Source organism: Hylobates moloch, unplaced genomic scaffold, assembly GCF_009828535.3.
Source record: "Hylobates moloch isolate HMO894 unplaced genomic scaffold, HMol_V3 SCAFFOLD_5, whole genome shotgun sequence".
Classification (NCBI taxonomy): Eukaryota; Metazoa; Chordata; class Mammalia; order Primates; family Hylobatidae; genus Hylobates; species Hylobates moloch.
In genome coordinates, this window is record NW_026652280.1 from 112,978,565 (window position 1) to 112,989,421 (window position 10,857).

Genomic DNA, 10,857 nt, shown 5'->3' on the forward strand with positions numbered 1-10,857 from the left:
ACCCTTTACCATGACTGGAAAACTCGGTATCATGTATTTAAACATTTTCTTTTAGCCATGTAGAAACTCTAAATTAAGCCAGTATTCTCATTTGAGACTGAGAATGTCTCAGCTGAAAAACGTTTTAAATTTTCTTTATTCATAATGTTCTTTGAAGGGTTTAAAACAAGATGTTGATAAACCTAAGCTGATGAGTTTGCTCAAAACAGGAAGTTGAAATTGTTGAGACAGGAATGGAAAATATAATTAATTGATACTTATGAGGATTTGGAGGCTTGGCATTTTAATATGCAGATAACACCCTGGTAATTCTCATGAAAAATAGACTTGGATAACTTTTGATAAAAGACTAATTCCAAAATGGCCACTTGGTTCCTGTCTTTAATATCTAAATACTTACTGAGGTCCTCCATCTTCTATATTATGAATTTTCATTTATTAAGCAAATGTCGTATTACCTTGAAATTCAGAAGAGAAGAAACATATACTGTGCCCAGAGTATAATGAACCTGGAGAGTTGTGCCTCTTACTGCTAATTCTGGGAGCTTTCACAGTACTGTCATCATTTGTAAACGGAAATTCTGCTTTTCTGTTTCTGCTCCTTCTGGAGCAGTGTTACTCTGTAATTTTCCTGAGGCTTATCACCTCGGTCATTTTTTTTTTAATGTCTGTGACTGGCAGTGATTCTTTTTCTTAAAAATCTATTAAATTTGACGTCAAATTAGGGAGAAAGATAGTTACTCATCTTGGGCTCTTGTGCCAATAGCCCTTGTATGTATGTACTTAGAGTTTTCCAAGTGTGTTCTAAGCACAGAAGTTTCTAAATGGGGCCAAAATTCAGACTTGAGTATGTTCTTTGAATAGCTTCTTAAGAAGTTACAATTAGCCGGGCATGGTGGCTCGTGCCTGTAGTCCCAGCTACTTGAGAGGCTGAGGCAGGAGAATCACTTCAACCCAGGAGGTGGAGGTTACAGTGAGCGGAGATCGTGCCACTGCACTCCAGCCTGGGTGACAGAGAAGACTTGTCTCCAAAAAAAAAGTTACACCTAGGTGTGAATTTTGGCACAAAGGAGTGACAAACTTATAGTTAAAAGCTGAATAACTTCAGTGTGGTGTAAAACGTGGTTTTTAGGCTATGTTTGTGATTGCTGAAAATTCTAGTTTACCTCAAAATCCTTCTTTCCCCAAATTAAGTGCCTGGCCAGCTGTCATAAATTACATATTCCTTTTGGTTTTTTTTAAAGGTTACATGTTCAACAGTGTGAAAATAAGATGTTCTGTCTGAAGGCTACCATGCCTGGTCTGTAAATGAACCTGTTAAATGCTGTATTTGCTCCAACAGCTTACTATAGAATGTTACTTAATATAATACCATACTTACTACAATTTTTACTATAGGAATGTAATAGGTAAAATTAATCTCTATTTTAGTGGGCCCATGTTTAGTCTTTCACCATCCTTTAAACTGCTGTGAATTTTTTTGTCATGACTTGAAAGCAAGGATAGAGAAACACTTAGAGATATCTGGGGTTTTTTCCCATTCCAGAACTTGTGAGCATAATCATATTTGCTTTATATTTATAGTCATGAACTCCTAAGCTGGCAGCTACAACCAAGAACCAAAAAATGGTGCGTTCTGCTTCTTGTAATTCATCTCTGCTAATAAATTATAAGAAGCAAGGAAAATTAGGGAAAATATTTTATTTGGATGGTTTCTATAAACAAGGGACTATAATTCTTGTACATTATTTTTCATCTTTGCTGTTTCTTTGAGCAGTCTAATGTGCCACACAATTATCTAAGGTATTTGTTTTCTATAAGAATTGTTTTAAAAGTATTCTTATTACCAGAGTAGTTGTATTATATTTCAAAATGTAAGATGATTTTTAAAAGCCTGAGTACTGACCTGAGATGGAATTGTATGAACTCTACTCTGGAGGGAGGGGAGGATGTCCGTGGAAGTTGTAAGACTTTTATTTTTTTGTGCCATCAAATATAGGTAAAAATAATTGTGCAATTCTGCTGTTTAAACAGGAACTATTGGCCTCCTTGGCCCTAAATGGAAGGGGCTGATATTTTAAGTTGATTATTTTATTGTAAATTAATCCAACCTAATTCTTTTTAATTTGGTTGAATGTTTTTCTTGTTAAATGATGTTTAAAAAATAAAAACTGGAAGTTCTTGGCTTAGTCATAATTCTTATATTCACTGAAGTGCCTTTATAGAATGCTAATATTAATTTCAAACTTTTGGATGTGACATTTGGAAGTGTTGGAATATCTGAGTTCCTCGTTTCGTCATAATATAAAATATATCAAAGCCTGCTTTAAAGTATTACCTTGGGGATGATTCATAGCTATTTGTCAGATTTGCATACATTAAGATGCCATTGGAGCTCTTTTGTCTCATTTTTGCATTACTGCACAATCTAGCAATCTTGGTATAGGTGGAGGAGCATTGATGCTAGGGGCTGGAGAACTTGAGGCCCAGTATAATTTTACTACACCGGCCCAGTTTCTTCACTTGCAAAATAGGAGAGTTGAATTAGGATATATCAGATTTCCCAACCTTAAGGAGACTTTAAAAAGAATAATATCAAACCTAGGCATTTTCAACTAACACTGGAATACTAATTTTGGAGACCTTGGTTTACTCTACCAAAGACTTATCAAAATTTTTTTTCACTTTTTTTTCCTGAAAAAGGAAGCAGGGAAGGTAGGTCATTAACATGTGACCAAAGTAAGCTTGGGAAAACCAATTTTAAATGACAATATTTTTTCTGGCTAGGACAACTAGAAAGAGTAAATATTTTAATTATAAAATGTATATGAAAAAGAAATAGAATTAGGGAATTTGTGTCTTTCAAACTGTCACTTCATATAGAGACCTAGGTGACAGTTTGAGAGAGAAACATACAAAGTCTACAATTCTGTTTCTTTTTCGTATACATTTTACAAAAATTTGTCCTAATGTTTGACCCTCTAATAATGGAAAAGAGGAAAGGATGTTTTCTGGTGAGAACTGCTGTTCTGTTCAGCAAAATAAAGCTACAGAAACAAATAATGAGAAGGTACCTAAAGAAGCTTGTTTATTTGGAATATGAGGGAACCTCCTGTGCATCTCTGTGCTATTAAGGTTTCTGTTCTCATAAGCAATACTTAAGGTCACTGAAAGGCCAACATAGTTGCATGAGTTATTTGATATCCATAAATACATGAGAAGAGGCCAAGAGGCCTTGCTAGGGATCATTTTGCAAAACTGAGGATGTCCAGCTCCATGAGAGCACAGAGAGAATCAATGTCCAGTTTCCAAGTGGGAAGGGTATGCTTTGTAATGCTTTTAAAAGTAACTGGGCAGTGAAATGTGACCGTTTACCTTAATAAAACAAAGCTGGAACTTCAGGAACATACAAAATAGAGACAAATATTCTTTCCAGTTGCAAAAGGAACATAAGAGTGTTCAGATTCATGAACCAAGAGTTGAGTTGACCATTCTTACTTGCAGTTGAATTCTACCACATGATGTACTTCACACTTGCACTGAAATAGTCTATTATAAACTACTGGTGTTGGGGGTGGGGCGGGAGTGGGAATGGGGAGTGGAGGGGAGGAATGAACTTAGTCTCTTAACTAGTATAAATTCAGATTACCATCAACTTGTAGAAGCCATATGAAGTAAAAATGGGTAGCACCTGCAACATTGGGACTTAGAGTGCTATTAAATGTTTCTAAAGATAGAGGCAGCTACATGCCTGATAGGGGAGGATGTGGTTGTAGCTAGCAGTTGCCTACTAGCAGGCTTTTTTATTTGCAGCAGCCTGAAATACCCAGGTTAGGAAAAGCAATCTTCCAGAATGGATGCTGTGGACATGGTACAATTGGCGCTATTGATACTTTCTGTAGGAGCTTGAAATATGTGGATTGTAATTAAGTCTGAAAGAAAACTTGCACTTGATTTTAAAACATTTTCTTATAAATCAATTCACATTTATAACAGACCCAACATTCCTGATAGGAATATTTTTGTAAATCAATGATATGAAGTGTAAAGACATGTTGAAAGTTAGATGAAGAGATCTTTTAAGTGTATGCTTGTTTTGCCTGTGAAGCTGAGGAGTTTGACATTTACTATTAAAGTTCAAAATAAAACTAGCATGGCATATGAAGTGGAATTACCAAGACCTGTGTTTCTGTAAGAGAACCATATTTGGATCCCCTGTGAGGCATAGCCATAAGCCCTAACAAAATGTTTTTGTTACACTGGTTTGGTACATTTTCCTTAAGACTTTCCTTCCTAATTTATGTATCTAGCCCCTGTACTGCTCTGGGCATACAGCAGTGAATCTGACAGATACTGGTTCCTTATGAATCTTTTATATTCTACTGGGTCTCCCCAGAAACCTCTAAAACAAAATTTCTTAATTACAATTTTGTGATTATTTCAAAGGTGAAGGACGGTGTTTACTCTGATATAACTCATTTAACCTCAGTGTTCTGGCTGCTGACCTCTGGACACTGCCCATAGTCACCTTCCCTGATTTTCCTGCAAGTCCTCTTGGCTATCCAAGATGCAGCATATACTGACTCACAACTCATTGCTACTTGGGCCTCTCGTTTTCAAGTCAATGCTGTGTAGAAACAGAAACCAATATTTTTATATTGCTTCAAAATGTCAAAGTGCTTTTGCATATCTTATTTTATCCTTCAAATCCATATCAAGTAGGAATCATCTCCATTTTACTGATGAGAAAACTGAATCCCCTAAAAATGTATTGATTTTATCTAAAATTCAAACCCAGGTCTCCCAATTTCCAGAATCTGCTTTTTTTGATTCACTAGTAGGTTTGTTTTTGTTGTTGTTGTTTTGTTTTTGTTTTTGTTGAGACAGCATCTGGCTCTGTCACCCAGGCTGGAGTGCAGTGGCTCCATCCATCTCAGCTCACTGCAACCTCCGCCTCCCAGGCTCAAGCAATCCTCCCACCTCAGCTTCCTGGTAGCTGGGACTACAGGTGCACCACCATGCCTAGCTGATTTTTCGTATTTTTTGTAGAGAAGGGGTTTTGCCATGTTGCCCCTGCTGGTCTCGAACTCCTGAGCTCAAGCAATCTGCTTGCCTCAGCCTCCCAAAGTGCTGGGATTACAGGCATGAGCCACCATGCCCAGCCACTAGTAGTTTTGAAACCATGCTGCTCAAAGTCCTTGGAGTGTAAAGGAGACTTTGAAGAGAGGCTGAATGGCTGTGGTTCTGCTCCTCCTCCCTTGTCCCCCAACTTCAAGGAAGGAGGAGGAGGCAGGGTGAAGAGCAGGTTGGGAAGAAGTGGGAGTTCCCAACAAGTTTCACACCAGATTAATTCCATGTTCAGCTCTTTCATTTTAGGCTTTCATTCAAGATTGAGTTTGAGGCTGGGCATGGTGGCTCACACTTGGAATCTCAGCACTTTGAGAGGCCAAGATGGGAGGATCGCTTGAGGCCAGGAATTCAAGACCAGCTTGGGCAACATAGCAAGACCCTGTCTCTACAATGTTTTAAAACTTAGCTACCCCCACACCTGTCGTAGTCCTAGCTATTCAGGAAACTGAGGCAGGAGGATCACTTGATCCCAGGAGTTTGAGGCTGCAGTAAGCTGTGATGGCACCACTGCATTCCAGCTCGGCCCACAGAGTGAGACTCTGTCTCTAGTGGGAGGAAGAAAAGATTTAGTTTAAAAAAAAAGATTTCATACATAAAACTATGAAAACCACTTGACTTCACTAATCTACAACCATCTATCAAACTGGGAATCATTAGATCACATCCTCATGTCTAGTCCAGATCCCAATATTCTATAGACACAATCATGTTCATTGCACTCTACATAATAGTGAGATGGTGTATAATACAGTGCTTAAGAGCCCCCACTCTGGAGCCAGAATACCTTGCCTTGAATGCCACTTCTACCACTTATTTGTTGTATGACCTTGAGCAAGTCAACCTCTCCATACCTGAAGTTTTTCAACTGTAACATGGAAGAAATAATAGTTCTTCAAAAGACTACTGTGAAAACTAAATAAGTTAATATATAGTATAAACAACATCAACAAGAAACAATAACTTAGAACACTATCTAACACTGTTTTTATTGCAGGGACCCCATAGTATGCCTCCCTCTCTCCTCTAGCAGAACATAGTACACTGCTGAAGTACAGCTTGTTTTGTTTAAAGCAAATTGCTGAATTTCATTTCCATTCCAGAGACAGGAAATAAAGTCAGTTTGTCTCACGGAAAAGGATGTGTCTCAAAAATTTGACTTCTTTATTTTTAGGCATGTATGGGAAATTATTACTGACAGGAAAATGAGACTGAATGCAGTAAAGTACCAAATCTCATCATTCCACAGGTTTGGTTATGCTCCAAACCAAAATGCATTCCTTAAGTATAAAGGAATTGTTATACACCTCTAACAGAATGACAAAATCTATGGTTGCTGCTGGCAACTATGTTCCAGTTCTATTCCTAAACCAGAAGTTGTAATGAACTCAGAACTGCTCCCACTGAAGCAATGTAACAAAAAAAAATGGAGCTGGCAGTTTACCGATGGTCACCCTCAGCCCCACAGAACTCTTGGGTATGCTGTCTTCTCAACCACAACTTACTGTGGGCATTGAGGCATTGAAGGATGTGGGATGATGAACAGGTTGGAAAGACGTGGGAGCCCCAGCAAGTTTCACGGCAAGGAGGGAGACCTGCTATAGCAGAATGGAGGTAAAGGCTTTCTGGACAACAAGGAGCCAGGCACAGTAATCTGTGTACAGTTAAGTCCTGTACAGCGTCATCTGCTTCCCGCAGAGCCTCAGGTATCTCCAACTCAATGAACTACAAGAAATCTCCTATTTAAAAAGTACCTTTGTAAATTTGATATTTGGACCTTAGAATGATTTCCACTAAAATAATGTTGTAAACAATGGTTAAGTCCCTAGGTTAGCTCCAACTGATGTGGTCCATCATATAGCTGAAATATTTGCACACCAATCATTTTAAAAGACATAAAAAACAGGTGGGGGGCTAGGGGAGGCATAACATTAGAACTACCTACTGTAGGTGGGTTGATGGGTGCAGCAAACCACCATGGCACATGTATACCTATGTAACAAAACTGCACGTTCTGCACATGTACCCCAGAAATTAAAGCATAATTTTAAAAAAAGACATAGAAAACAACATTTTTGCTAAAACTAAAACAAAAATAGAATTCAATGAGCCTAGTTTATCTCATATGCTGGTGCCTGAAGAAAACGTGCTTAATTAGAGAAAAAGAATGAGTAGATAGACTTTTCCCATTAGAGGGAATTTCTGGGCATTTTCCTTGAAGGCTGCAGATGATAATACAATTGAAATTCTTATTTTTGTTTTGCTTTAAATTCAGAGTTTGTTTCCTGGTGATATAAATAATACTTGTTCATGACAGAAAATGTACATAAGCCAAAAGAATGCAGTAAAAATCACCATCATCACACTACCCAGAAAGAGTAAGAGTGTAAATTACACAACCTGCTTTCAATGCCTAGAGTGATATGCAAAATTAATACTTTTCTTTTTTTACAAAGACAAGATTATACTATATATACATTGTTGTAATATTATTTTCACTAATAACATTTTGTGAATGTTTTTCATGTTAATATGTATTCATCTACATCATTATTTTATTGTGTGACATTTTAGTTTATGGTTATACCATGCTTTATTCAATCTTTTATTATAGACGTGTGGGTTTTTCCTACCTTTTGACTATTCTAAAGGTTTAGCTACAATAAACATTCTTGAACTACATTTTTGATTACTTACATAAAAACTTTCTTAAGAAAGTCACAAAAATAAAGGTGCGGTGGCTCACGCCTGTAATCCTAGCACTTTAGGAAGCCGAGGCGGGCAGATCACTTGAGGTCAGGAGTTCGAGACAAGCCTGGCCAACATGGTGAAACCCTGTCTCTACTAAAAATACAAAAATTAGCCAGGCATGGTGGCGTGCACCTGTAATTCCAGCTACTTGGGAGGCTGAGGCAAGAAAATCACTTGAACCCAGGAGACGGAGGTTGCAGTGAGGCAAGATCACCCCACTGCACTCCAGACTGGGTTACAGAGCGGGACTCCATCTCAAAAAAAAAGAGTCACTGAATGTTTCCGAACTGAGAATATAATGATCAAGTGGTTTTTCAGAAGATTTAACCTGGTGGTATTATGCAATATGGATTGGAGGCAGGGGAAATAATTAGGAATCTATTGCAATTATCCAACTTTGAGGTAACTAATGACTTATCAGGTAGAATTACATTGGCTTCTAATAACAACAACAAAAAAAACTGACTAATCAGTGACTAAAACAAATTTATTTTTCCTTTTTTTTTTTTTTTTTTTGAGACGGAGTCTTGCTCTGTCACCAGGCTGGAGTGCAGTGGTGTGATCTCAGCTCATTACAACCTCTGCCTCCTGAGTTCAAGTGATTATCCTGCCTCAGCCTCCCAAGTAGCTGGGACTACAAGCATGCGCCACCACACCCAGCTAATTTTTGTATTTTTAGTACAGATGGGGTTTCACCATGTTGGCCAGGATGATCTCGATCTCTTGACCTCGTGATCTGCCTGCCTCGGCCTCCCAAAGTGCTGGGATTACAGGCATGAGCCACTGAGCCCGACCATTTTTCTTATGTATCAAGAAGTCTGGCTGGGTATGGTGATGCATGTTTGTACTCCCAGCTACTCAGGATGCTGGGGTAGGAGGATCACTTGAGTCCAGGAGTTCTGGGCTGTAGTAATCTATGCTGATCAAGTGTCCACACTAATTTCAACATCAACAGGGTGACCTTCCAGGAGCGGGGGACCACCAAGTTGCCTAAGGAGTGAACTAGCCCAGGTCTGAAACAGGGCAGGTCAAAACTCCTGTGCTGATTAGTAGTAGGATCACTCCTGTGAATAACCACTACACCCTGGCCTGAGCAACATAGTGAGACCCTGTCTCTTAAAAAAATTCTTTAATTAAACAAGAATTCTAAATACGGGAAGTCCTGGACTAATATGGTGGCTTTAGGATGCCATCAGGGACCCTAATTCTTTGTTTCTGTTCGAATAGTCTTCATGTGGCTCTTGTCCTGCTCACCATTTGTGTTAAAACAGTGGTTGGTTTGGATCCCCCTATCCACATATTTCCTTTTTCAGGCAGGAAGAAGAGGAAGGGCAAAAGGCAAAACATAAGCCAGCTGAGCTGGTCCCTTTTAAAAGAACTTTTGGAGACATCCCACTCAGCAATTCTGCTTACATCACATTAGCCAGGCTGTGTCAAATGGCCGCTTCTAGCCACAAAGGAATCTAGCAAATGCTGTTTTTTGGCTGAGCACATTAATGCTCAAACCAAATGAGTTTTTGTTTGTAAGAAAGGTAGGGAAAATGACCTTTGGGTAGGCAACAAGGCTATTTACACAATTGGAATGAGAAAATTGGAGTGTAACTTATATAAAGATAGGAATTACTGAAGGAGAAGCAGGTTCATGGAGGAAGATGCTTGGTTTGGATGTATCAATTTGTGGATACTGTTGGGAAATCCAGGTAAAAATGTAACAAAAAGGAGTTGGAAAGAAATGAACAAATATTTTGGTTCAGTAACACCTTTGTAATGTGTTGCAATATTGTTGATTGAGAGGTTGGCCATAAGGCTAAGCACTAAAATATTATTAAGTTTTGCCAACAAAAATGCTTGTCCCAATTTTCAAAAAGAAATAGTTAATAGTAAAAAGATCATATGGTCTATGCCCATAATTCTGTTACTAATCTGAAGTGCCAAGCTCATCTTCAATATAAACTGTTATAATTTATAATTTCTGCTGAGTCTAGCAGCGTACTTTCTTTACCTAGCAGTAACTATAAAATATTTAGTCATAACTGGTAGGGCACAGTGGCTCACACCTGTAATCCCAGCACTTTGGGAGGCCAAGGCAGGCGGATCATGAGTTCAGGAGATTGAGATCATCCTGGCTAACACAGTGAAACCCCATCTCTACTAAAAATACAAAAAAATTTAGCTGGGCATGATGGCAGGCACCTGTAGTCCCAGCTACTCAGGAGGCTAAGGCAAGAGAATGGCGTGAACCCGGGAGGCAGAGCTTGCAGTGAGCCGAGATGGCGCCACTGCACTCCAGCCTGGGCAACAGAGCGAGACTCTGTCTCGAAAAAAATATATATACACACACACATATATATACATATACATATACATATACACACACACACATATATATAGTCATAACTAAGACTGCGTGTTATTATGGAAAGAGCGTGAGATTTGGGTCCAGAGAGCCTTGGCTTTGCCATTTATGATGAACAGAATGACTTGGAGCAAGATACCTGTCAGAGCCCCAGTTTTCTTATTTGGGAAACAGGGAGAAGGTATTACTTGCCTTACAGGATTGTAATTAGTATCAAATAGATAATCTTTGCCAAGTGTTTTACATACAATAAAATGTGATACAAAACAAAGCTATTGTTCTTATTATAACAATAGGTAGAGAAGTAGTAACTGAACACTCTGGAGGACAGTTGAGTTTCTGTAAGACTTGAAGCAAATTTACCACTTAATTCATTAAACTGTCAACTGAATTTCTGCTAAGTCAGATATATTTCTAATAAAAACATGCACTCCTGTGCGTGTGTGCGTGCATGTGTGTATGTGTGTGTCTGTTGAGAGCTTGATGAATGTACCAGCATATTCACCAACCACAGAAAGCTGTTCGCGTGATGTGAAACCCTGAGGATCGTAGCTTCAGAAACCGGAAAGACTTCACTGTGTTTCACTAGGGTGGGAAATCACCATCAGTGGTCACATCGTGTG